This window comes from Schistocerca gregaria, chromosome 2 (assembly GCF_023897955.1).
Source record: "Schistocerca gregaria isolate iqSchGreg1 chromosome 2, iqSchGreg1.2, whole genome shotgun sequence".
Taxonomy (NCBI): Eukaryota; Metazoa; Arthropoda; class Insecta; order Orthoptera; family Acrididae; genus Schistocerca; species Schistocerca gregaria.
Window position 1 is genome coordinate 766290120 of NC_064921.1, and position 26365 is coordinate 766316484.

General features: G+C 42.7%; 1 protein-coding gene across 1 annotated transcript in view; it reads right to left on the bottom strand.

Moving 5' to 3' along the window:
• LOC126334989 (sodium-independent sulfate anion transporter-like) overlaps window positions 1-25979 on the bottom strand; it is a 129181-nt gene extending 103202 nt beyond the window's left edge. Inside the window, exon 1 of the mRNA XM_049997800.1 lies at window positions 25829-25979. The gene's annotated coding sequence lies outside the window, so the exon portion shown is untranslated. The remainder of the gene's footprint in view (window positions 1-25828) is intronic.
• Between the last annotated feature and the right edge of the window lie 386 nt (window positions 25980-26365).

The following is a 26365-nucleotide window of genomic DNA, read 5'->3' on the forward strand; positions in this document are numbered from 1 at the left end:
ACCATCAGTAGTTCTGCATTCAAGCTGAGTGGGTCACAACAGTAAAGTCAAACATCAGGCAAGGAATGACTTTACTGCTCATATGGCGCGTTTCGGATTTAATCCATCATCCGATATCCAGGAGCGATTACTGCGCGTAGATATCGCGTTTCACATACAGCTGCAAGCGCCATATCTACGTGCAGTAATAGCTCCTGGATATCTAATGATGCATGAACTGGAAATTTGTGGTAAGGTCTTATGGGACCAAACTGCTGAGGTCATCGGTCCCTAAGCCTACACACTACTTCATCTAACTTACCCTATGGACAACACACACACCCATGCCCGAGGGAGAACTCTAACCTCCGACGGGGGGAATCGAACGGACCGTGACAAGGTGCCCTGAACTGCGCGGCTATCCCGCGCAGCGATGCATGAATTCCGAAACGTGTCATATGAGCAATGAAGTCATTCCTTGCCTGATGCTTGACTTTTACCATTGTGACCCAATCAGTTTGAATGGTGAACTACTGATCATTATAATAGCGGTCGCGTGCCTACTGCATGTCTATATCCCATTTACATTATCGAAATTAAAACGCTCTCGAAAATCTTGGAATCCCTCGGGCCGATATCTTGCCAGTATCAATGTCGATAACAGGCAAAATGGCAGAAAGTCTCGATTCCCGGAATGGATGAACTATCTACATACATAGGTAAGTCTGTAGGGAACCCTCAGTGCTCGAGTCCTCCTCGCATGTGGCCAAATTATGAAACCATTTTCAGCTACACCAAATATTGTGGTTCAACAATATGCCCTACCCATGGAAGGCCCAACGTCTTTGTTTGTGCCACACTGGAAAGGAGCCATCTCGGATACCCGAAATAGAGCAGTCTATTACTGTACGCTATTAGGGACCACCCCTTACAGCTATTTAGACATAACCTAACCTTCACGTTAACGGTGGACAACACAATTAGATGTGAAAGAGCATGCTTCATACTACTGTCTCACACGAAATACCGGTATTTGGAAAGTACGTCTTACCTGGCTTGAGGAATGACTTCCACCTGTACTCCGTAATAAATGTTTATCTTCGTCACAATGCAAAAACAGTTGCTGAGAACTAAACGTTGACAGCACCACGGCCAAACTCTCAATGGAGTAACAAAATTACCTCCGCTACTGGCTGTCGGAGCAGCTACAGATTGCAACACCAAGCTCCGGATTATATTCAGCTATTCGGAATTAGGCACCCACCTGAAATATGGGGACTTTACCTATTATTTTAGAGAAAGAAATACACAATTGTTACTGAATTCCACTTTTATAGCAGTTAAATGATGCTTTTCACGATCCAGAACACACCGAAATCATCTGATTCTCTTTAGGTGTTACAAAACACTTCCGCCGGTTCTAGTTTCGGGAATGTCCTCTATAAACTCTAAGAAGGTTTTCAAACGTTCTAAACAGTTTTGTAATTCCCTGTAATCGGAAATGTGACGTTATAGAATGACCTCGAATGTTCCTGAATAGCCTCCATTGATATTGAACTGGAAATTCTTGAGGCTAAGTTGTCAAGAAAGATTTATGGTCCGAGCGGCCGCCTAGAGTGACAAGCTGAGTGCAAAATTTGTATACGGGGTATACCATGAATTGCAGTGAAATGTGAAAGTGACGAAAGTATACGAGGGCGGGAAAGGGGCTTGTGAGCAAAAATGTTCTTGAATGTTATACAAGTTTTCGGCCTCAATAAATACAGGGTGTTACAAAAAGGTACGGCCAAACTTTCAGGAAACATTCCTCACACACAAATAAAGCAAAGATGTTATGTGGACATGTGTTCGGAAACGCTTAATTTCCATGTTAGAGCACATTTTAGTGTCGTCCACCTACGCTCTATGGAGCACGTTATAATGATTTCATACGGGATACTCTAACTGTTCTGCTAGAACATGTGCCTTTACAAGTACAAGTACGATACAACATGTGCTTCATGCGCGATGGAGCTCGTGCACGTTTCAGTCGAAGTGTTCGTACGCTTCTCAACAACAGATTCGGTGACCGATGGATTGGTAGAGGCGGACAAATTCCATGGCCTCCACGGTCTCCTGACCTCAACCCTGTTGACTTTCATTTATGGGGGCATTTGAAAGCTCTTGTCTACGCAACCCCGGTACCAAATGTAGAGACTCTTCGTGCTCGTATTGTGGACGGCTGTGATACAATTCGCCATTCTCCAGGGTTGCATCAGCGCATCAGGGATTCCATGCGACGGAGGGTGGATGCATGTATCCTCGCTAACGGAGGACATATCGAACATTTCCTGTAACAAAGTGTTTGAAGTCACGCTGGTACGTTCTGTTACTGTGTGTTTCCATTCCATGATTAATGTGATTTGAAGATAAGTAATAAAATGAGCTCTAACATGGAAAGTAAGCGTTCACGGACACATGTCCGCATAACATATTTTCTTTCTTTGTGTGTGAGAAATGTTTCCTGAAAGTTTGGCCATACCTTTTTGTAACACCATGTATACGTCGAAGCTTGGGTCGCTTACGTTAATAATAGGCGAAAATTCAAAGTAAATGTCAAGCGAGAATCTCACGAATTTTTTAAAGCATATCACATCCGCCGTTAACCATAGAAATTATTTCACAATTGCAATTTCGGCCTTGCGGCCATTGTCAACTGGTACTGCAAAAGATTTTGTTTCAACCCACATCATTCTTAAAAATCCGTAAGGGCGAAATGGCAATTGTGAAAATTTCTAGAGCGAATGGCGAATGTGATGCCCTTTTACAAATTACCACATGACTGTGAACCCCATCCATGAGAAGTTAATAAATATCAGTAATATTTAGTGAATCAGCAAATAAATATACATGTCGTGTGACTAGCGCCTCCCGTCGGGTAGACCGTTCGCCGGGTGCAAGTCTTTAGATTTGACGCCACTTGCCACTTCGGCGACTTGCGCGTCGATGGGGATGAAATGATGATGATCAGGACAACACCCAGTCTCTGAGCGGAGAAAATATCCGACCCGGCTGGGAATAGAACCCGGGCCCTTAGGATTGACATTCTGTCGCGCTGACCACTCAGCTACCGTGGGCGGACAGTGAATCAGTGAATTTCAGTGTTCAGTACCTAAACGTAGAGTATTTTCGCAACACAGAGAAAGCACGGAGAGATAGAGTGGCACGGAAAAATGAAACAAAATGTGAAGAACGACAAAGAAAGTTTGATGCACAGCGATAACATTTTTAACGAATCAAAGCAGTTCTCGATTACCAGCAGAAAATGAGTCCGTAAAAAATTAAAATAAAAAACTATCTGGCGAACGGCCAGCTGCTCATGACACAAAAAGTGGAGCAATATTAGAAAAAAAAAAAAACATGACTGCGCAGGGCGAACCAATACCAACGAGTGGTTCAGCAGTTCCTCGACGACGTAGGTCCACCTGAGTTTTTCAGATATCGACACAGAAAGTGAGATATGTGGGTTGTGGCCCGCCCAAATGAGACAACCCCTTCTCCAAGTTCTCCCAGGCGGTAGTGTTGCATGCCTCAGTGGCTAGCTGACGATACAGTAACTGCAACGTTTTCTACCTCGGGAAAGTAGGAACTGTACACGTTACGTCACATCAAGCTGAAGGATTTCACACTATCAAGCAAGTTCTACCTAACAACTGTAGCAGCATTTTCTACTGGCAATGCTCTGACAAGGTTTTACCGCCACAGATATGAAAATGTGTCTAGCAGTTTTAACATATCGACAGGTGCAATACAGTTTTCTTTTGAATTGCAATAGTGATATAAAAACAGTAACAGCTGAAAGCAAACATATATATGTTGTGGACCCATATTACAAGAAAATAACCTTTTCGTTCGGCTTCAAATTTACCAATATATAATTAAAAGCAATCGACTTAAGAAAGAGCAATACGCGTTGCTCTTATAAAAATCAACTGAGAGATTCACTTGTATTACCTTCAAACTGTGAAAATCAATTTTTTGGCAGCTCAAACTATGTGTAAAATGTTTAGACAAGTTGTGTGATATTTACGATGACTGCTAGCACTATGTTGTTCACATCTGGAAAGGCAGAAAACATCCTTTAACTGCATGTAGAACGGCAAGAGCCCCCTTGACCTTTATTTCGTTGATAATCTCCCACTTCTTCGTAATCACTAGGCCTATGTGTCAAGCCCCTCACCACAGACCATTTTAACAATTCACTGTCGAATTATAACCTTCGATATGACACTAAGAATTCGCGGACTAGAAACGTTTTCAAGTAAATTCAAATTTCTCCATCACACACACTGTCGCTCTCGTCAAACATTGTAATGTTTTACCTTTTTTAAATCCCCCTTTTAATTAAATCCTTCCTAATCCTCGAAATATACATGACTAGCCGGATGTGTTTAGGTGCTGCACTAAAATTAAAACACCGCAGTTCCCTGTGCGCGCAGTTACCTTTCTTACTAAGTGGATCGCTGAACATGTGGTTTACTCAATGCAGTGTTAAAATAATAGTAGCGGTGACATTTTTATTGTATATGGGTGTACATACGGTAACTACTTCTCTATGTAATTGTATTTTCATCGTAGCGGTTCCCGCTTTTGATATAAATTCTTTTCATTTCACTTGACGGAAGTGTAGTTTTTATCGTGAATGGCATTCAAATCTTATCAACCAGTTGCTATGTTAAGGTGGCCGCCTGCTTCCTTCTTTACGTGCGTTTTTCTCGGTCAGCTGCGAACCAGTGAACATGTGAGCCCCACAGATTAGACGGATATGGTGTTGGGCTGTTACATTTCACGCATTCTGAAAGCGAATTTCTACCCGAATCTCAAATGTGGCGCGAGCTAAATTTTTATCCCTCATTACAAGCAAAGAGTTCTCGAATAAAAACAAATGGCGTACAACTGCAGCCCAAACAACAGCGCAGCGTGTTCTCAAAATGACAGAGAGAACGCAGCGATGACAGAAGTTATCGCTGGCCGTTGTGGCCGAGCGGTTCTAGGCGCTTCAGTCTGGAACCGCGCGAAGTAGTTCTAAGTTCTAGGGGACTGATGACCTCAGATGTTAAGTCCTATAGTGCTCAGAGCCATTTGAACCATTTGACAGAAGCTATCAACGAAACCTATTTTCCAGAACACTCATCGCAGAAACCAACATTTCGCACTAGATGTTAACTAAGTGAGGTAAATAATAAAATATTCATCAAATAAATGACACATAGTTCATTACATACTAGGGGAAAGTTGCTTTGATTTCCAGTTTAAGTAGAACATCTTTTGCTTTTCAATATATTAGACACAGAAATCATAACATTTACTATTAATGAAATATTTGAAAAATAAAAACGTATATCATGGGCCCAATGAAGACTACTGTTTACCTCATTGGGACAGACACTTCCCATGTACTGCATATAGTGTAATAGCTGTTACTATACACATAAGTGTCAATATATTTTATATTTTTTTCAATTTTTATGTGTTTTTGTTGGCATCTGAAACCGTATAACATGATTCGAAACTAAAGATGCTAAAAGTAGCAATATTTTCTACGAAGGTAAAAAAATAAGAAAAAATAGATTTTACTGTTTATCGAAACTCAAACTATTAGGAAAAATATAATGAAAACCAATACTTAAATTTAGTCCACAGTAGCCTAAGATAAGGCAACAGTCGGGAGCTGCTCATTCAAGGCAACTTGCACGGCATCGCAAACCACCCAGACTCCATGCACGGCACGCAACTTTATATTCTTAACATGAAAAAATGGAACAAATTGTTCATACTTTCCAATGGTGGCTGCAGAAATTTAATAGATATTACCATATCATTACAACGTTTCAAATATTAATACTAGTCAATCACAACAACTCAGTGCAAGTCTCGTTCTTTCACTGTTGCTTTGTGTCCTCGCGGAACAACTCACCACTACTACTAAACAGATTGACAAATTGTCAGGGGAGTTTTTTTTTTTTAAATATCAATGACGATGAAATACTGGAAACTGCTGAAGTCCTGTCTGCAACATGTTCAGCGTGACACGCAAGGAGAGTGCGTAACAGCCAGACTTAACTCCGGATCCATATAGATTCTACACCCTCAGGCAGACACGCTGTTTCGAGGATAAGGCAATACCAACAGCTTTAATGAAGCTGTAATTGAATAATTTTCTGGTTATTAACTTTTAAGGACCAAACCGTACGCCGGCGCCGGCCGCTGTGACCGAGCAGTTCTAGGCGCTTCAGTCCGGAACCGTGCTGCTGCTACAGTCGCAGGTTCGAATCCTGCCTCGGGCATGGATGTGTGTGATGTCCTTAGGTTAATTAGGTTTAATTAGTTCTATAGAGGACTGATGACCTCAGAGGTTAAGTCCCACAGTGCTTACAGCCATTTCAACCGTACGCCGACCGAATCACGGCTTTGCTTGGTCCTTGCCGGAAAGCACCCAGTACAGGGCACATTTCGTTTAGTGCTGCGGTGCGGTAATTTCGTCGGCACAACTCTATTCAGGATTGCAGAATTTTGGTGCCAGCGTTATTTACCATTCATTCAGTATTTGTTCGTGGTACGAAGACCATGCACACGTCCAGTGGTTGTTTCCACAAGAACAGGCAATCTAGCGATCCAGAGTCACGAGGCTTTAAAACTGAATGGAATTAACAAAAGAGAGGGATGGGAATTCTTAATATCTCTTATGTAGTCGCATAATCGGCGGGTACTACAAATTTGCTATCGAATGACATAACAATATCATGCAGAAAGAATTTAGATTTAGTTGACAACGAAAGAGCAAAACATTACGACAATCGAAAGACTGACTTCATTGTTCTATACGTCAGGAAGCACTCTGAGCTAAATATGCAATCTTTGAGCACGTGAAGAAATTGGTGGTAAAATTTCTGAGGTAGCACGCACTATTCTACTGACAGTTGCAACAGGTTTCGATGGAATTGACCGAAGAGTATGGAGACATTATACAATACATTATTATCAAGTTCGTTGAGGCACACCTGGAACGATTTCTCGATTTGAAACCTGCTATTGTTGAATTTATGTCGAAGAAAGGAGCGCAGGAACGAAATTTAGAACACCTGGAATGGGTTGCAGACCTCGCATTTTAAGTGTGCTTGGCTGCATGCTGCCCACAGCAAGGCAATGCAAAACGTGAACCAGCTTACTTCTGATTCGATTTGGCTGCATTCAAAAACAAAATTACGTTGTAGATGGGACAAATTCTGACAAACACAGTGTAGTATCCTTAGCCCACTGATGTTAAGGAAAACGCGATGTTTGACGAATACATTGTGGGCTTGAAAGAACTATAAGGATAGTTTCCTACACGTTTTGTGGACACGGCCAATTTTACAACTCTAATCAAGCTGTTTTCGAGCCCATTTTACCGTTTCAGCTGAAAGCGTACTTGTATATGTGCAGATGCAACTGACTGATCTATAGTGTAGGTCCAGTTTTACAGACAAACCCTACGCTAAAACTGTCCGTGACGTCTACATTGTTTTCCTCAGGTAACGCCCCATAATGAGATTTGAAAGCTACTACTCTATTTCGATGTATGTGTGTAAAAGACGTTTTTCCTATTTTGCAATTAAATAAGACAATCACGTGTCAACCTGATTGGGAAAAACTGTGAAATTGTCTGCATCTATCCTTATGCAGACAATTTGGATCAGACAATATAATTTGTATGTCTTCAACGCACCAAAAATAACTAAATAATACTGACAGTTTGTTTTGTGATCTGTGTTGTTGAGATATGTAAAATATAAAACAAAGTCGTATGAACTGATGCAGCATTGCCATATAAATGTGGCATTTTCACAGGTTCCAATTCCTCGTGCTCAGGCAGCGTGCTGTGGCCGTGAGGAAGGTGTGCCGCTATGTGGAGCGCTATGGCATTCGTGCCAGGGTATGGCTCACGAGCTTTATTCCTGGTCGCTCCTGTTTTAAGGGATTCAAGAGAACCAGTAATAACAGAAAGCTATTGCATACTTCTATGACTAAACTAATGCCGATAAAACCGGAAATCGGAGACCACTTAGTAGCTAAAGTGAAGGAATTCTGTTACCTTCATCCGACTGACAAAGCCAGGATGATATAAGGTGCAGACTAGCACAAGCAAGGAGAGGATATGTCGTTAAAATAGGTCTACCAATATCAGACATAGGCCTCAATTTTAGGGAGAATATATATACACTTTGAGCACAGAGCTGTATGGAAGTGTATCGTGGACGGTGTGAGAACCGGGATAGAGAACGAAAGTGTTTCAGACGTCGTGTTACAGAAAGGTGCTGCAAATCAGGTGGAATGATAAGGAATGAGGAGGTTCTCCAAGGATTCGGTGAAGAAAAGAAGATGTGGGAAACATTGACGAGAAGGGCTAGGCTGACAGATGTGCTAAGACCTCGGGCGGAAAATCCATCAAATAATCGAGTAAGTTTAACTGTAAGCGTTGCTCTGGCACTAAGAGTTCGGCACAGTAGTACTCTCGAACCGCATCAACAGAATCAGAAGACTGATGGTTTGGAATATGTCTTCAGGACAAGACTCTGTCCACTGTTTTCCCTTAATAATGTATTTGTTGTCGCTTAACTTGACGTGGTGTTATGCTGTTCCTACACAACTATTTTAATCGTCAAGTGTACCTATTGTATACTAATAATGAAACAATAAAACCGTCGTGCCTGAACACGCTAATCTCGAAAACTACTAGAAGAATTTTCATGGGGTTTTCACAGATATGTGAGCGTAGCTTGCGGCAACATTTATGAACCAAGTGGACGATTAACCTATCACCTTTGTGGCGAGTAAGTGATCTTTGCTCGATCGTTGACATCTTCGGTGGTTGTCTTGCCACCAGGAGGCAGGCGGAAGATGCGTAGACACAGAGGCGCGCATGCGCGGGTAAAGCTCTCCGCCACCAGGCTCTTAGGCCGGTAGTATACTATCATATTTCTTTCACAAAGAAATATCTCTGACGTGGCGCTAAAAAGGGGTATTACGTTGTCATACTCTTCATCAAAGTTCAAGATGGCGGATAACTTATTTACGCTGCAGTCGCTTGTACCACAATTGCACTGTGTGTGCATTTGGAAGAGAAGCGACGGAAAAAAAAGGAAATATACGACGGTGAAGCCGGGGTATTCCGTCGAGACACTAAAAGTATTCAACAAAATTTCTTACGAGAGCTGCCAAGCGGAGAGCGTTACGTTTAACATAAATTACATACGAATGGAAGAGAATGCATTTCATTAATTGCTCAATAAATTAATGCTATATGTGCAGAAGACAGGTTCACCATGACATTATTGCTACACGAGAGAGGTACTCTAGCTTACTATACAGCACTCCAATATCACAAAGCACATTAACAAAATAATTCCAGGAACGCGTGAAGCTATTTATAAAGCACTGAAGAAGGAATATCCGAAGATAAATAAATGTTTAGTGCACTATATGGACATTAAGAACTATTTTGATTTTTGAATAATGTAATTAACTGAATTAGTGTTGTAACAACTACAAAATTAATAGAAAGTGCGAAACAGATTAAGCACTTTACCTTGTGGCATCCAGAGTTCAAAAATTGACAAACTAGAATGGAGAGCTAAGAAAAAAATATATTTTAGAGTGTGTCGTCACATATTCCGGCTTGCTGAAAAGCTGCCGAGAAGTTTTCAGATATAGAGGGGGTAGCTGTAGTTATAATCGTGGATTTGAAATCGCCCGCAGTATATCCCACCTGCACACCAGCACACGATTAATAACATTTAATCTGCCCCTTACTCACTCCCCCTGTCGAAGCAAGGTTATTACAATAAAATGTCGAAGGAACACAGCAACCAAACTTTGCAACCCTGTTTGCAAACACACTACAGACGTCAAACAGCTGTAGCGAAGCCAGTGCTCCAAGCGGTTACATTTCATATTGCAGTGAACAGAAGACGAACGACTTTTATGATCAAATCTACGGTGAGACTCTAGATTTGATCATTTCTTTGACGAAAGGCGAGATTTGACAAATTTCCCTATTACACTATCAATTTCTTTGACATAAGTATTTGACATATCAACTTAGACAAAGAAATATGATAATGTAATACCGTCCTTACAAGGGAACCTCCCCATCGCACCCCCTTCAGATTTAGTTATAAGTTGGCACAGTGGATAGCCCTTGATAGGCCTTGAAAAACTGAACGCAGATCAATCGAGAAAACAGGAAGAAGTTGCGTAGAATTATGAAAAAAATAAGCAAAATATACGAACTGAGTAGTCCATGCATAAGATAGGCAACATCAAGGAGAGTGTGAGCTCAGGAGCGCCGTGGTCAGCGTGAGCAGCTGCGGAATGAGAGGGCCTAGGTTCAAGTCTTCCTTCGAGTGAAAAGTTTATTTTTTTTTATTTTCAGACAATTATCTGTCCGTCCGTCCATTCGATGCGAGGTAACTGCGCCGTAGTATGGGGACGCTACACCTAAACAAACATCGAAACACACGACGTCAGTCGACTACAGCGCACTGAAGAGAGAGTATTCCTGCTAACGAGGCTTCCTGGCTGGCAGTTGACTGTTCGCTACTTTGGACATGAGTGCATTAAATTCGTGAGATGTATTCCGTGGGCAATATGAATCCAGCAAATATAGCTCGCGACTTTCGTCTACTAATCACACGGTTTTGCGGTGCGGTCGCAAAACACAGACACTAAACTTATTACAGTGAATAAACGAAAGGACAGATCATAACTTTGCGAAAAATAAAGAAAGTAAATTTTTCTCTCGAGGGAAGACTTGAACCAAGGACCTCTCGTTCCGCAGCTGCTTACGCTAACCACGGGACCACGGCGCTGCTGAATTCACCCTATCCTTGATGTTGGCTATGTTGCGCATGGACTACTCAGTTTGTATATTTTGCTTATTTTTTTCATAGTTCCATACAACATCTTCCTGTTTTCTCGATTGATCTGTGTTCAGTTTTTCGAGGCCTAACCACTGTGCCAACTTATAACTAAATCTGAGGGGGGTGCGATAGGGAGGTTCCCTTGTTAGAGCGGTGGTTGTGCCTTGGGTATGCAAGCAGGGAGAGCGCAGTGTTTTCGGCATGAACGCTCAGCTGTCTTTCCGGGTTTGGCCTACTGCTGGAGAGAGCAGTACAGTAGACATTCGACAGTAAGCAACAGGCCTGTCTCCTGTCAACAGGTGTCAGTTCTTCGGCAGGGCACGCTAGCCACGGGAAGAGAGGACGAATTTACCTCTACAGTAGTAGTGGTGTGCCTTGGCAGGAGCCGTTGTGAGAAAAGCACGGCAGTTGGACCGCCGTGTATTCAAACTTGCACTCTTGTCACGCTGTGGGTCCTGCTACGGTATTCGACCAGCTTACTTCGAACGGACTGGGTCTGTTTTACAATGGAGAGCATCTGCCTTTACCGAGTTGATTCAGGCGCTTCGTATAGGGAGCGTACCAGTCTGTATCAGCCTGCTTTCCAATCTGCCACGTGGTATTCACTAAGAGCGCACTGCACTCTAAGCTATATTTAGAATAATGTGTAACACCAAGTAATATGTGATCCGCTGCCTTGTACGCAGGGAAGTGTTGCCATTTACCAAAGGTTGCTATGTAGTTTTGACCCGGGTGATGGCCGAGTGTTATTACGATTAAGTTACAGTATACTAATTAAGTTACATATATTAGTCAGTACTACTTTGTTTCTGGTCTGCAAATTTCCTGAGCCGTTGGAACATTACTTTCAGCGCAACACTTTAAAGTTGGTGGCTTATTTAGTTCTAGCCGTTGTGTAATAACTTAAAGATTGTCTTCAAGCTTTAAGTACTTTATACAGTTGAAGTTAGGACGGGCTGTTTTATTGTATGCGTGAGTTAACTTTGTTTGTGCTACACATTTGCGTTTTACATCTTTACAAAGAGCCTGTAACAGCTGTAACTTGTACCGCTTCATAACCGTTCGACATCTCAATGCATGCTGAAACGTTCTTGTAGGCAGTTGTAGCTCCCGACTGTCACGACGGGTTGATTTTACTAGGACTACGTTGGAAAGCGGTTTGAATTCCTGCAACATTTTCATCGAACACACGAAGGCGGCCACGACTCTTTCCTTTAGATACACATCCTGTGGCTACAAACCGTGGATACCATCTGTGTATGTTCCATCAATTCGGAGGATAAATTTGGTACCTCAACCTGAAACATCTTTCTACTTGTTGTTGTTGTCTTCAGTCCTGAGACTGGTTTGATGCAGCTCTCCATGCTACTCTATCCTGTACAAGCTTCTTCATCTCCCAGTACATACCGCAGTCTACATCCTTCTGAATCTAGTGTATTCATCTGTTGGTCTCCCTCTACGGTTTTTACCTTCCACGCTGCCCTCCAGTACTAAACTGGTGATCCCCTGATGCCTCAGAACATGTCCTACCAACCGATCCCTTGTTCTGGTCAAGTTGTGCCACAAACTCCTCTCCTCACCAATTCTATTCAATACCTCCTCATTAGTTATGTGATCTACCCACCTAACTTCAGCATCCTTCTGTAGCACCACATTTCGAAAGCTTCAATTCTCCTCTTGTCTTAACTATTTATCGTCCACGTTTCACTTCCATACAAGGCTACACTCCATACAAATACTTTCAGAAAAGACTTCCTGACATTTAAATCTATATTCGATGTTAAATTTCTCTTCCTCAGAAACGCTTTCCTTGCCATTGGCAGTCTACATTTTATATCCTCTCAACTTCGACCTATCATCAGTTATTTTGCTACCCAAATAGCAAAACTCCTTTACTACTTTAAGTGTCTCATTTCCTAATCTAATCTACTCAGCATCAGCCGACTTAATTCGACTACATTCCATTATCCTCGTTTTGCTTTTGTTGATATTCGTCTTATACCCTTCTTTTAAGACACTGTTCATTCCGTTCAACTTCTCTTCCAAGTCCTTTGCTGTCTCTGACAGAATTACAAGGTCATCGGCGAGCCTCAAAGTTTTTATTTCTTCTCCATGGATTTTCATGCCTCCTCCGAACTTTTCTTTTGTTTCCTTTACTGCTTGCTCAATATACGGATTGAATAGCATCGGGGAGAGGCTACAACTGTCTCACTCCCTTCCCAATCACTGGTAAGCACGGAATTACACTTCGCAAAATCGAGAGCACGAAATTACTTCTGCTGCGGAGTAGCAATTTTGCAGCATGTGATGATAAACAAGCAAACAGAAGACAACGAACATCTAGCGGCAATGCATATAAGGTAACAATGTATTCCTTCCTCCAACAACCGAGCCGTAGCGCAGCGATTTAACATAATATTTTTAATACGCATATTCTTTCTGAAAAAATTCTTCAGGGCACAGTTTGCCGGCAGATAAATTTTTGTTCTACTATTGCGAGCCGGACGAAATATATTCCGAAAAGACGGCTTTTAGGGTCCTTGTAATTACGTCAGTGGAATGTCTTACGAAAACAACGTAATGTCGTCTTCTTGTCTGTTTATCTCCAAATAGTAGCCAGCCGCGGTGGTCTCGCGGTTAAGGCGCTCAGTCCGGAACCTCGTGACTGCTACGGTCGCAGGTTCGAATCCTGCCTCGGGCATGGATGTGTGTGATGTCCTTAGGTTAGTTAGGTTTAAGTAGTTCTAAGTTCTAGGGGACTGATGACCACAGATGTTAAGTCCCATAGTGCTCAGAGCCATTTGAACCAGCCAAATATTAACTGTCACCGCCACTGGAAAATAAAACGTTTTACGCAAGTGGGAACCTCAGTTTCATGCATGCTGGCTGAACACGAAACAGCACTGACTGCGCGGCAGAGATCTTGACAGCGATCGTATGCTTACGTGCACTCTTGAACACAGGTGGCAAAAAAACCTTGACGACTGAAGTTGGCGTAGAATGATAAGATTCGATGTTGCCAAGGTCGGTCTGCGGCGCGCACTGTAAGCCGTGAGGCGCTACAGGTTTAGTTTCCGTAATTTATACATCATTCGTCTCTGAACACGGAACATTTGTCTTCTCGGTCGTTCAACTGATTTGAGGAGTCTCGCGTCTCTGTCTGCCTCATACAAGTATACTCACCACTACGTAAGTTACTACACCAAACGCGCTAGGTTAACCTGTCTTTAATTTTCTTACTTTCGTCTACCCTACAATATTTTGCCTTCAACTGCTCCTGCTAATGTCATTCCGTGCTTATTTCTGGACATGACACCTTCCACTGATCTGCCTCTTCTTGTATTTGTCACTCTCGTAGAAAACTTTACCAGACCGTTCTTCCTAGTGCCTGTTAATTCCGTTCTTTAAACGTCACGTGATTTTTAACCTGCTTCAGCAAAATTGCATGTCAAATAGTTGCAGCTTCTTCGCACGCTATTTGTTATTTCGGTCCCCATTAAAGCGAGCACTATCATCTATCGTTCATTTACCGACCGATATTTATTGACCGCCCCACATACATGAAAACGTTATCTCGTTGGTACAGACCGTAGATGCAACAGTTACATAAACAATTGCCGGAATTTGAGACAATCTGTCATGACAAATGATGGAAAATGAAACAGAGCGCTATTACACAAGATGGTTCTAGCTCTCTACGGTTAATCTGATGTTGACACGAAGAAAAAAAGGTTGTGGCATTGTGTAAGTATCTTATAGAGCTGACTAAATACATCAACATACCAATACTTTTAAAGGGACTAGTGATACATTCCCCCTTTTTTTTGTCGCCTTAAAACGTAGAAATATCTTAGACCTGAGATAAGCAAACTTCTCAGAAAGGATGAAAACTCAACATTAAGAAGGAAAATGTTCCGACGACGACGACACAATCATTATGGACCGTTAGGTCATTAGATGAATGTAAATAATTTCATTAATATCTCTAAAAGATCTTACGAGGCGACGTTTGAAGACTCACAAAGCCGTCTTACCGATGCTTACTGGTCCACGTCAATATGACTCGAATGTTACGCCAATGAAGTTGTACCAAGAAGCATCAGTCCGATATTTATCAACCTTAGAGAGGACGTTGATCACACAACAGGTATTAAATTATTGAACTTTCATTTTATTCGAAAATCATGTTCATCATCAACATTAGTAGGCTACAAGCTGTGACTTAGGGAAGTGTAGATCATCTATAAAGGAGATAGTTTACAGAACACTAGTGCAGCCCTGTCTTAAGTACTGCTCGAGAATTTTCGACCCCATAAGGAATGTGATCAGAGCAATTAAGAGGTGTGCCACCGGATTTGTTACAGATCAACACAAAAGTATTACGGAGATGGTTCGTGGACTCAAGTTTGGAATCACTGGATTAAAGAAGACGTTCTCTTCGCGAAACATTATTGAGAAAGGTTGGAGAACCAGTATTTACAGATGGCTTCAGAACGATTATACTGTCGGCAACGTACGTTACCACGAAATCGAGATAATAAAAACAGGACCCGTACTAAGGCATACAGCACGTCGTTTTTCCCCTCGCTCCATTTGCGAGTGAAACAAGTCCGAAAATCACTAGTAGTGGCACAAGGTATCCTTCTCCATGCACCATACGCTGACTTCCGTAGCATGTAGGCAGATGCAGATTCCCCACAGGCAGGAACACACTGCTGTGTGGCATGGAAATCAGAACCACACGTGTTCACAGCGAGCCATGTGACACATTTCATTGTCTTGCTGGTAGATGTCATTGTACCGAGGGTCGCACAGAACCCACAAGGATAGACGCATGGTTATATTGATCCATTCTGCCTTTCTGAATGACGAGATAACCCAGGGAATGTCACAAACATTCCCACACCATACGCTACCTCCTTCGGCCTGACTCAACAAGCGTTGCAGGGCTGTACACAGCAACGACCATGTGTCCCGTAGAGAATAAAACTCGATTCATCTGAAAAGGCCAGCTTCTGTCATTCAGAGGGCATCCAGTTGCAGTATTAGTGAGCAAACTCCAGTCTTCGTAGCCGATAAACTGTACTCAGCATGAGTGCGCGAACCAGGGGCCTGCTGCAGCAACATTTGTGTTGAAGAGACAGCTGGTAGGGCCTAGACTCATCTGTGTTGTTCTCCGAACGCATCTCCGCAGTCATCGTTCACCCGTGTCATTTATGGCCCGTGATGCTCCACGGAAATGCATCCACCCTTTTACCTATACCCAATGACCAAGCACTTTTGGACGTCAGATAAGCCGCTCTGTTTCCTCACTATGACAACGACTGCACTGTTTTGCACGTCCCTCTGACATGCTTTCTTACCTTCCACTGTTAGTGCTGCCACCTGCTGTCTCTTACTGGTCATTGCAGCCTGAACATAGGTAGTGGTCACGTTAATGTGAGTAGACTACGTTTAATGTCACAGTTGATGAAAATTGCTGGATGGGGGCACGTGTGAAAGTATGCACCTACCCACTGTATCCCGAACATACTCTATGAGGCCGGCCGCGGCGGCCGAACGGTTCTAGGCGCTAGGATGTGAGAGATGTCCTTAGGTTAGTTCGGTTTAAGTAGTTCTAAGTCTAGTCGATATTCCAATTTTCTGTACAAGTTCCGAAACTCACGGAAACGAGGTGTTGCAAAATTTGTTTTGATGTGTGTTTTAAAATTTGCTGTTACGTGGACCAAATCAACTCAAAGATCTGAAGCTGCCAGCAATGTTCCACAGGAGTACAAATTAAATATGCAAAATATACAGTGTCCGTGCGTCTTCTTTGTGTAGCAGTTTAGCGTCGCTCTCGCAGCTTGTTCTGAACATCTTAAAACAGAGATATTACATACAGTATGAGCAGCTGCCTAAACTTATCACAATTGGTACATAGTTTATTGGATCCCACCTGCTGGCAATAAATAAGTCACCGCCGCATCTAGAAGAAAATTGTTTGCAGTATTAGAAACGTAAAAACTGAAAGTAAAAGAAATAAGAGAACATAAGTTTCCAAGTTGGGATTTGACCCCACGGCACTCGGATTACCGTTCTATACTCCTTTCGCCGCGCCAAGTGGTACCTGGACACTGTGCTACGATAAATGTCTCATGTCTCGTCGGACCTGCGTCGAAAATGCCTTTTTTTTTCGTAAACGCTTGGCCATCAGGAGCTTGGACTTCTGTCACTTTAATTTCAGGCCAAGCATTACGTATACAACACATTTGCACGAAGTCGGTGATGAGGAATAGGTGCAGTCCCCTTATTAGAGTATTTAAACCCCTGCGTAATTAGAATCGAGTCTGAAATGTCTTCAGTTACGTCTAACGAGTCCAAGCTCCCTCAGAGAAATTCTCCTTTTGTCGACGACTTGCCGCTACCTGTCGAAGCCAAGAGCACACTACACTGACCTTTCATTCAGATTGTACGACAGATAACAATTTAACGTAGTCAAGTGGCTGAACAGATATGCAGAGATTGTGCTTCTTACACTGCCATGACGTAACAGATCAGAACCAGTGACCCTGACTTAGCTCAAGGGCTTCCACTTAAGAATGCCACGTGCCTTGTCAATCGCATGGCCATTTTTTCCTACTAAAAGATCCGGGATCATCAACTTTCTAAGCCACGAAAGAGAATGATGTGTAGTTGCGTACGCTAAGATGAAGAGCAAATAAGAAAACAATAATACAGATTTGCCGCAAAGTAGCGAAGGGACAAAAGACGGCGTTGCATTGCCGCTAGAACGCTCCATATTGTTAATAACAATGTTAGCAGCAGCATGGGTGGAAACAAGAGCTTCCAAACCCGTGTCACGCCGAAGACGGGCAAGATCACTTTGACTGTTTCATTATTAAAGGCTCACAAGTAGGTCACAATTTATCGTGCGGAGTGTAGCATTTGAATATTCGCACATCACGACAGCAACAACTGCTTTCCCTATTACGTGCACAGATTATGGACAGATGTAACATCCGCCTCAGTGTCTCAACACTAACCGATTTTTTTCTGATTTCACCGTGTGATATACAGGGAATGAACAAAAATATGGGAAAACAGTGGGAAATACATACTTGACCATTAATACAGATGCTAGCCACGTTTGCAGGTTGCACTGTTGTACTTGACCACGAATGGCATCTGAGCAATGTGCTCAACACGTTGCGAGTGTCAGTCGTGGCCAAATCTTGCAGTCGTGGTGCAATCTCTGCATTGTGAGTGCATTACGTCAGATCGAAGTGAACACTACAGTACGCTAGGTTTTGGTACTGGTGTTGTGGGTAATTCCGTAACCAAGGGAGCCGAAGAGGCTTGTGTTTCAGGAGGCATCGCATACAGGGAAAGCGTAGAAACATAGTCCGCTAAGTTACAACGCGGACGAAAACCTGTGCTGATTGATCGTCGCAGTCAGTCACTGAAGAGGACTGTGGCAAATCACTGCAAGACTGAACGTCACATTCGCGAACCCTGTCAGCAGCAAAACAACAATAAGAGAGCTCCAAAGGCTGGTAAATGCAGGGTGAGCTGGAATCCCAAAACCACTCAACAGTGGTTCAAGTACCCGTAATAGGAAACGTGGTAGCAAAGCTATCAATCCTGGACAACGGAGCATGGAAGAAAGTCATGTGTCGGATCAGTCTAGTTGCACAGTGTTTCCAATTTCTGCCCAAGTTTATGCGCCAACAGTGGAACATGGTGGGGGTTCGATGATAATTTGGGCAGCTGTGTCGTGATATTGCTTGAGCCCCATGGTTACTCTGCAAGATCGCATTACTGCCAAGGGTATGTGACCATCTTGGCTGATTAGAAGGATCCCATGGTACAGAGTTTGTTCCCCATTGGTGATTCCGAGCTCTAAGACGATACAGCCTCAGTTTACACAGCACCAGGATGAACTGTCGCATCTTCTCTGGCCACCACAGTCACCAGATATCAATATCATTGAATCTTTGTGGTTCACTTTGGAAAGAAGGGTACGTGATCGCCTTCCACCTCCATCATCGCATGATGTGTCACTGCCAAGTAACATAGCTCGATGAAACTTCGACCATGCTTATAAAGTACTACTACAGTATAATACAGAATGCAGCTGAAAAAAATGCGCAATGGGACGGACAGACATAACACTTTTATTCAAGGGCAATAATTAAGGAAAGGCAAATCCACGTTTCTAGCATTTGTAGGCGTAGAGAAAGCTTTTGACGATGTTGACTGGAATACTCTCTTTCAAATTCTAAAGGTGGCAGGGGTAAAATACAGGGAGCGAAAGGCTATTTACAATTTTTACAGAAACCAGATGGCAGTTGTAAGAGTCGAGGGGCAGGAAAGGGAAGCAGTGGTTGGGAAGGGAGTGAGACAGGGTTGTAGCCTATCCCCGATGTTATTCAAAGTGTATATTGGGCAAGCAGTAAAGGAAACAAAAGAAAAACTCGGAGTGACAGCAAAGGAATTGGAAGAGCAGTTTAACGGAATGGGCAGTGGTTCGAAAGGAGGATATACGATGAACATCAAAAAAGGCAAAACGAGGATAATGGAATGTAGTCGGGTGATGCTGAGGAAATTAGATTAGGAAATTAGACGCATAAAGTAGTAAATGAGTTTTGCTATTTGGGGAGCAAAATAACTGATGATGGTCGAAGAAGAGAGGATATAAAATGTGGACTGGTAATGGCAAGGAAAGCATTTCTGAAGAAGAGAAATTTGTTAACATCGAGTATAGATTTAAGTGTCAGGAAGTCGTTTCAGAAAGTATTTGTATGGAGTGTAGCCATATATGGAAGTGCAACACGGACGATAAATAATTTGGACAAGAAGAGAATAGAAGCTTTCGAAATGTGGTGCTACAGAAGAATGCTGAAGATTGGATGGGTGGATTAAATAACTAACGAGGGGCTATTGAATAGAATTGGAGAGAAGATAAATTTGTGGCACAACTTGACTAGAAGAAGGGATCGGTCTGTATGGCATATTCTGGGGCATCAAGGAATCACAAAATTAGTATTGGAGGACAGCGTGGAAGGTAAAAATCGTAGAGGGAGACCGAGAGACGAATACACTAAACAGATTCAGAAGGATGTAGGTTGCAGTAGGTACTGGGAGATGAAGAAGCTTGCACAGAACAGAGTAGCATGGAGAGCTGCATCAAACCAGTCTCTGGACGGAAGACCACAACAACAACAACTACTACACTGAAGTCACCGGGAATTATGATGGTCACACAGACATTAGAAAAGGCAGAACATGGTTTTTAGTAGGGTGTCTTCTCCAAAAAGTGCTCGTATGCTATCCAATAGGTTGGTAAGGAGTTCTTACGCTAGGGCGTTCCAGTCCTCCTGCAGCGCTGTTGACAACTGCTGGATGGTTGGTTGGTATGTAGAATAGTGCAGTACATCTCCCCAAAGCATCCCACATGTACTTGATGGGATGTACGTCGGTTGAACGGGCTTCCATTCGCCGAATATACTCTCGTCCCAAGAGCTCCTCCACCGCGCAGTTCGATGCGGTCGCGCATTGTCATCCATAAATCTGAAGTCAGAGCCGAATGCACCCATGAAGAGCTGCACATTGGGACGTACTGTACTATCACGACAACGCTGAGCGGTGAGTTAAAAGATTTGGAGGTCTGTACACCCATGAAACATTGTGGCTCCCCACACCGTAACATCAGGACCAATAAAACTACCATGTTCGAGGATGCTAAACGAACACTGATATGTGGAAAAGTGGGAACACGTAATGCACTCAAGAACACTGTCGAATATAATCCTTTTGGAGGTTCAGGTCTCGGTGTGGGGATGCATAATGTTGCAGAGTCGTATAGACCTCCAATTTTAGAACACTGTACACTTACTGGTCAACATTACTGTGATACTGTACTCCTCCCCATAAACATCTTTTTCAGGGGTGCATTCGGCACTGACTCAATTTTATGGATGACAATGCGCGACCGCATCGAACTGTGCAGGCGTAGGAGCTCTTGGAATGAGAGGATATTCGGTGAATGGAACGGCCTGTCCGATCCCCCGACTTAAATCCCATCGAGCACGTGTGGAACGCGTTGGGGAGACGTATTGCAGCACGACCACATCCAGTAGTTGTCAACCACACTGGTGATCACATGGAACGCACAACCACAAGAAATTATCTACGTTGTGGCCAGCAGGTTCCAGAGCATGCATTGTCATTCGTGGTGATCTTATACCCTAGTAAAAACAATGCCGTACATTTCGTAATGTGCAGGTGATCATCACAAATCGCAATGACTCCAGTGTTAATGTTGTCTCTGAATAAACGTGTCATTTCTGTTTGCCTCATTGCATATTTCTTTCGGTCACCTTATGTATTATACTGTTGCAGTCCTTTCGTGTAAGGTCCAACCTTCATCGAACTATGTTTCTTCGAGTGAGACATCATGTGAAAGCTACTTTCGTCCTCGAGTTTTGCACACTTATTGTATCTTAACTAGTTATGTATCGTATTTTCTGAGGCGTACATCGAGGATCAACTCAGCATTCGCGTAAACTAGCATGGAAAGATGCCTAAAAATCACATCCAAGCTGACCGGCGTACCAGACCAATGGTCGTCAATCCGTCGCACGGATTCGTTCCGGGTCTGGGTTACATGTCTGTCTCGCCAGCTATCGCGTTGCATTTTAAGCTTTATGAGCAGGTCAGTGGAGCTTCTTCGGAACCCATTCGCTAATCGGATAACAAAATTTACACAGATTTTTTTGTTTTGGGAAGTGCTTATTATCCATGGAAGTGTTTAAACTACTGCGCTACTTCCCTCTGTCATTATCAAGATAGTCGCTTTTCAGTATTTGGAAATGGACTTCCGCTGCAGGCAACAAGTTTCCACTGTGTGACCATCGATTATTTCCTTCGAGTGAAGCTAAGGCCCTCGCTTTCTACACCGAAGGCCGCGAAAGTGTCTACCGTCGAGCGGGAGAGAAGAGAGAACTGTTTTCGAGGCCAGCTTAAGTAAATTACTTGGAACGTACTAGGGGCCCAGATAAGCAATGAACTGCTAAAGTTATTGCGGCAATTGCTTATTATATTCGCGATAAAGACCGTGCATCCCCTAGTAGCCACCAATAAAATATTCCAGAGCGCATGAAACCAATTTCTAGCACTGAAAAAAAATTACAAATGGTACGCTAATAATTAATGTTTAACCAATGAAGACTATGGAGATAGTTCTGATAGTCTTAGCGCCCGTATCAGACCATTAAAAAAGAAGTCTGAGACGATACTGATACAGAGACACTCAAGAGCTGTTTCTGACTGTCAGTTCAAAAGAATTTTAATCCACTGGTCACTATCGATCCGGACGTTGGGCAAACAACTCTGATATTCGAAAAAGAGTTCCGTCCCGCTACAGCTTTCTGTTTCTTATTTCTATTCACTGCAAACGTCAGACAGCGGAAGGCGGAAAAGAAAACGAGGGCACAGCTAAATGTCCCGTCGACGACGTTGTCGTTAGAGTCGGAGCACACAGTCCGTGGATTGGGAAACCATGGAGCAGAAAATTAGGCATTGAATCCCCCTCCTACAGAATGCTAGCCCAATGTGTTATTCATTGACCCACCTCGTTCCGTACTTCGGGGAAAGTGGAGAAAGGATTGGCCGTAGTCTTGTTCAAGAAAATTTCTTGACAGTCTCTGAACTAACTTCGATAGGCACGGCAGCCCTAAGATACAGGAGTCCTATTCTTCTAGAGTGGAACAGGGGTGTTACACAGGGAAGAAGGTTACGGGACGGGGACTAAGGAAGCGAAAATTAGGAGTATAGCTTTCAGACAGTAGCGAAATCACTCTATGGATGGGACACTGAAGTGCTTTTGAAGATTGGAGAGGTATTTGAACCCGACCATTCCTGAATACTGCTAGGGTCATGTTACTCATACGTTTTCGATACGCGGTGCTCCACAGCTGTTGAAAACACCGACTTTTGTCGAGATGAATCATTATTTTGCTACCAGTTTCAATCATAAGCGATCATCTTCGGACACAGAAACCCTCACTCACTAAGTGTAAGAAACGGTTCAAATGGCTCTAAGCACTACGGCACTTAACATCCGACGTCATCAGTCCCCTAGACTTAGAACTGCTTAAACCTAACTAACCTATGGACATCACACACAGCCATGCCCGAGGCAGGATTCGAACCTGCGACAGTAGCAGCAGCGGTGTTCTTGACTGAAGCGCCTAGAACCGCTCGCCACAGCGGCCGGCAAGTGTAAGTAACCATGACTCAATAAAAATGTGACATGAGAGAGACTTCTCTACAGCGTTACAAATACACTACACAATAATATTCAAAAATAACGACAGAACATCCTCATAATAGCAATTTGTCACGACCTGACGATGTAGTATAAGGAAGAGATGAACACACGGTAATTCCTTACAATACATTTATTTAAGAATAACAGAAACACGTCACGAATGAGATTTGATTAGGAATATATCGAGAAAAATGCATATTACACTTATTTAGGGACGAGAACTTCCCTTTTGTACCCACAGTAAAATGTCCATTCTAGGACAAGACGGCGTAAGAAACGCACTTTTCTGTTTAAAATGCAACTGGGAACTAGGAACCTTAAATTCTTGCAAGGGGTTGTGCGACTGTTTAGAGAGTGGACATGCACACGCAAAGGATGAAATCCGTTCAGGCAAAAAAGTTGCAAGCGGCAATCTAAGGAGGTACTCTCCTCAGGTAAACTAGAGCCTAACAAAATAATGTTGGATCTCCAGTACATTTTTCAACTTCTTGCTTTCTGCGCCGGAAGCTCTGAGGACAGTGAATTGTTTAAGTCAGTGTACTCGCACGCGGAAGGAACGAGACTCATATCCCACTGTTACTATCTTGGCTTATGAATTTCATTTTTGTTTCGTAACAGTAGACATCTGCATATGAGCTGTTCTTACTACTTTATTACGCTGAACCGTTGTCGGACGATATGTCCATCTTCAACGGTGTGCATAGGTTGTATATATATCAATGACTTGTCATTAACGATAATATAACGATACTTACGGTGTGTAGTCTAAGAAAGGCACATAGCACGACACCCGTGCGGGTAATGAAATTTTAAGAGCAAGTCGTTAACAGTCGATATTCTAGTGATAAAATAAATAAATTTCGAAATTTTGCGTGGACTGCAGAGGACCATGGCCTAAAAAGAATATTCTGAATTGGGTTTTATTATGATTCCTAAATTGTTTAAGACGAGGTGCTTGATCTACCTCAGTATTATACAGCTCGGGCTAGTTCTCCTCCTCATAAGCCCTGTCATAGGCGGAATTCCCTTTCCTCCCGTAGGATTTTGGTGACATTGCGTTGCTCTGAACTGTTAAAGGTGGCGTCCCTCGGAAAGCTAACTCAGGTCGTGCAAAACGCCTTGTGCCTAAGTCGCTGTACAGTCTCATTCAGCCCTGTACAGCTTGAATATTTTGTTCTGTGCACCAACAAAGGTGCGCGGGTGGAAGAGCTAATCGAAGTCCTTCTCCACTGTTCATCCTCTGCAAGAATATTTTAAGCATTAACTCTGAATCCACCGATAAAGGATGCAACGCCCTTAACACACCGGCGTCAAATCTTCGGATGGACCGTCCGCTGGTTGCTATCTCTTCCTGGTGCGATAACTCTGCGTGGTTTCTTGAAGGTCGGATGAATTACGCGTGATCTAAAGAGCAACTTCATTTCCGGTTTTTGTGACCTCACTCGCGATCCATAACTATCTTCACAATCACATAACAGAAATACATATGGCATACCGTAGGAACTGTGTCCTGGAACATATATAAAAAGTGAAATGCGAATAAGTAATGAAAAATCCTGGCAAAACAACTATGACACAATGCACGAAATGGATTCTTATTTATCCTACTGAAATGAAACTATACGGAATAAATGCACTGGTTTTTGTGAAAGACACTATAATTTTATGCGTGCGCTTCTAGTTTGTAAGTACCACGGACATGAATTTAACTTCCAAATGAATGAAAAATTTTGCTATCAATACAGCTGAAATGTTGATATTCGAAGAGGGCTGTCCATAATGTTGTAAAAATGGGAGAACTATGGTAAAAGCTTCGTACTGAATGGCAGCTTCCCTTACATTTTAAGGGTTAAGTTTTAATAAATCCTCTTTGATATTTCACAGTAACATTTCTAGTGATCCTTATGGCTCTGAGCCTTACACCGTTTGTTTAAGGTGTCTGTGATTACATACAACTTTTCTATAAAGACTTTTTGGCTGCATCTGACGCCTAGTGGGTGCTTTATGAGCAAATACGGAATAAGCCACAGTAAATATACTACGCTTCCAACTAACACTACAGGTAGTGGAGTTACGAACTTTCGTAATAACGCTGCTTTCGTATGGTAGCTACAACTGAAACTGACTGTAATTGATTTCTACAAACTTTGTGTACACGCTTAAGCATGCGAAGTCAATCGAACAAACGAAGTGTAAAGCATTTCCAAAACATCAGTGCGTAACACATAGACAGAATTCATATTCATCTACTCGAATTACTGAAAAGTTTTATAGAAGTTGTGAACACTGATGTGAAAGTCTTAACGTGCAATCTTTCGTCGTTGCTGCGAGGTCATAAATATTAAGTTTCAAATACACATACTACTTCGTAGGCACTGAACTTCGTGGGACCTGTATGAGACTTTCTACAAAGCTTAGTTCATTATTCCTGTGAAGAGGCAGCTGTCAGATACAAATAGCAACTGAAATATAAACGATGGGCTCTTACAAGAGCAGCAGTGCATCGCAATAATCTGACATACGTACTTACGGAATCAGCTTTTAGTGGATACTGTACTCTCGAACACACGTATTCTGAAGTACACATGTTACTTACCACAGTTACTTCCACTTCAAACACTTCCACCTTACAATGACGCCAACACCACTCACAGCACTGAAGCTGTGTTCGCGTAAACACATCCTCATATACGATCCACAGATGCAACTTGTCAGTGATCTGCAGACGACAACAAACCAAAGATAATGGCTGCCCGGCTGCATGATATCGATATGTACGTTAACATCATCTGGCGGCAGTTACATGAACTAAGAGGCGCGCGCGCTCTTCGATATGCGCCTCGTAGTACCGGACGTTCAGTGACGAATTTACCACACGGCCGATTACCTTGGCTACAGTTGAAACCTCGTCTACATTTTAGGCGCAAAAATGTATGATCTGAATGTCTCAAATCGGGAAAAACGAGATTGTGTTATTTTTTAGTTATTTGAAAATGATGTATCCGATAAAGCTAATTAAATTGTCTTAGTGAATTTTAATACCAACTTTCTTTGCATAGTCGTATTGTTGTTTCATAACAGTCTGTCTATAGTACCCATCAACGTCACATTGGCGAACAGGCTACTACTAAAA